Genomic DNA, 2,824 nt, shown 5'->3' on the forward strand with positions numbered 1-2,824 from the left:
AACAGCAAGTCCCAAGGGGTGGGAGGAGGGAGAGCGGAAGGGTAGATTTTCACATGTGCTTGCCTTTCTGAGAAGAGTTAAACTGAGGGGACAAGAGTTAGCCATAGCACAAATAAAAAGCTAAAACACTTACCTCTGAGGCCTTTTTTTTTAAAAAAAGATTGTTTTTTTTTTTTAATCTATGTGCAGTTGTGTGTCTTCCCCAAGTGTGTGCGTACCCACAGAGGCCGGAAAAGGCTTTGGATCCCTTGGAGCTGGAGTTAAAGGAAGTTGTAAGTTGTCATGTGTGTGCTGACAACCCCAAGTCATCTGGAAGAGCAGCAAGTGTTCACAACCACTAAGCCAATTATTCACAGCGAAATGTCCTAAGTGCCACTAAGCCATTTTCCTGGCCCTTAGGACATTTCTCTGTGAATAATTAGCAGTCGTAACAATGCCAGTTACAAAGCTCACCAAGAACTATACTGGGGGGAGGTGGGCAGTCATGGCAAGAAGGTGCTAAGTGTGTAGGGGGCCAAACTATTAGACGGCTCAGTCTTCACTCTCCACAACAGAAATAATAGATAATGCCTACTTCGGAAAAAATCAGCCAGATCTGCATAGCTGGCCCGGTGACACACGCCCACTTTTCTGACACTTAGGAGACAAGATTTAGGCCACCGAAATAGACAGGGTGCCCTGTTCAAAACAAAACAAGGAGAGAAAGGAAAGTAAAACGCAAGCAAGTATAGCTAGACAGTAATATACATATTAGGAGAAATAGCTAAAAGAGTTAAAGTGGATCCTCTGGGAAAATAAGAGTAGAGGATAAAGGATGAGGTAAGGAAGCCTGACACTCACCGTAGGCTCTGGAATACTTGTGGAATTGTAAAGCTCTACCAGGATTATGTAAATCACCACTTAACGCTGATTTAATGGTCCTTTGTGATTATGTTTGCTGGCTGTTTGTTGTTTTTGTTTTTGAACCACCACCCCTAGATTCAATCAGAATACTTGGGATTCAGCATCTACTTGTGGCTCTGGCTTCTTTACAGTGACAGAAATGTAGCAACCTTCTGAGCAACCCTCAGCTCCCGCAGAGGCGCAACTGACTGGCTAGCTGGCCTGTGACGAGTGTGGAACGATGGAGGAGGAGATTTTTACCCGGGGCAGATTACGTGGACATTCTGTTCACACAAACGGTTAAGGAGATAAACTGCAGGAGGAAGCGCTGATGCTGACGCACACTTTCATCACTTAGGGAAAGTTCCGTGTCCCTCTAGGGAAAGGTTAGCTTTCAGGACCACAGGTGCCAGCAGGCAGCAAATCAGGTCACTGCAGAGGCTGCAGTCTCCCGTGTGCGGTTTAACTCTTTCTGGGCAGTCACCAGGGCGGTGGTTCTCAACCTTCCCAATGCTGGGACCCTTTAACACAGCTTCTCATGTCGTGGTGACCCCTCTCCCCTAGTCATAAAATTATTTTGTAATTTTGCTGCTATTATGAATCATATCTGATACGGGACCCCTGTGAAAGAGTTACCGCCACCAGCAAATGATGACCCACAGGTTGAGAATCCCTGCACTAGTCTTTACACCATCCTTAGAACCAATTGGAAATATGCTGGAGGTGGGAGCTAGAAAAATGCGGGCTTGCACTTAGAGTCAATGGTAAGATCTAAGTTTCCATTTAACCTCAAATGGACATGTGATATTGTTCAAGAAACTGTTTGAGGCCTTTTCCACCGGCGCCCCACTCTCCCACCAAGCGCTGCTCCGCTCAGGTTTCACCTCACTCACTCCACGCTGTCAGGCTAGCCCCAGCCATCACCATGATCATCTACGGGGACCTCATCAGCCACAGTCAGTAGAACAGAGGGTGCCATTGATGACTCGCTCACTGGTGGAAATGCTTCCACCGAAGGCCCAGAGGTCGAAGGTACGAAAGCACAGTAGTCACCGGTGTAGACATTGCCATGAACCATCACTTACAAGAAACCAGCTTCACAAAAGAGGCCTACAAAAAGTACATCAAAGACTACATGAAATCACTCAAAGGCAAACTTGAAGAACAGAAACCAGAAAGAGTAAAAAGCCTTTTATGATTGGAGCTGCAGAGCAAATTAAGCACATCCTTGCTAATTTCAATAACTATCGGTTTTTTATTGGTGAAAGCATGAATCCAGACGGCATTGGTTGCTCTCCTGGACTACCATGAAGATAGTGTGACTCCATTCAGGATTTTCTTTAAGGATGGCTTAGAGATGAAAAAATGTTAACAAATTGGATCTATCACCTGTCACCATAATTGGCTGCTGCTTACCATCCACGTAACACCAGGACTTTAGGACAAATGGGACTGACGTCATCTTGAGCTTTTATTTTGACCGTGCTTTATTTGGAGTAGAGGCATTTTTTTTTAAAACATGTCATGTGGGTTGTCTAAAAAATAAAGTACATTTAAATTCAAAAAGAAAAAAGAAACTGTTTGAGATGGACATTTCCCCTGCGGCTAATAGGAGCTTAGTGGACATTACAAACCAAAGCAGCTACTGCTTTGATTTGAATACTGCCTTGGCATTCTTTGACCTTTGCACCCTGAGTGCCAGCCCAGCTAGGCTCCAGGCTTCACTGGTCACTCCATCTCTCCTGCACCGATTTTGCACAAAATGTAAACGTTCCTTCTCCAAGCTGGTCTTAAAACATTTCCTCAATGGTTCTCAACCTGTGGGTCACAACCCCTTTAGGGATTACATATTTGATAACCTGCATCTCAGATATTCATTTTACAATTCGTAACAGTAGCAAAATTCAGTTGTGAAGTAGCAACGAAAATAATGTTCTGGTTG

General features: G+C 44.5%; 1 pseudogene; it reads left to right on the plus strand.

Moving 5' to 3' along the window:
* The first annotated feature begins 1,123 nt into the window (after positions 1–1,123).
* LOC116093254 lies at positions 1,124–2,254 on the plus strand (annotated as a pseudogene).
* Positions 2,255–2,824: the final 570 nt, after the last annotated feature.

The sequence above is a fragment of the Mastomys coucha genome, unplaced genomic scaffold (genome assembly GCF_008632895.1).
Source record: "Mastomys coucha isolate ucsf_1 unplaced genomic scaffold, UCSF_Mcou_1 pScaffold16, whole genome shotgun sequence".
In the NCBI taxonomy this organism is placed as follows: Eukaryota; Metazoa; Chordata; class Mammalia; order Rodentia; family Muridae; genus Mastomys; species Mastomys coucha.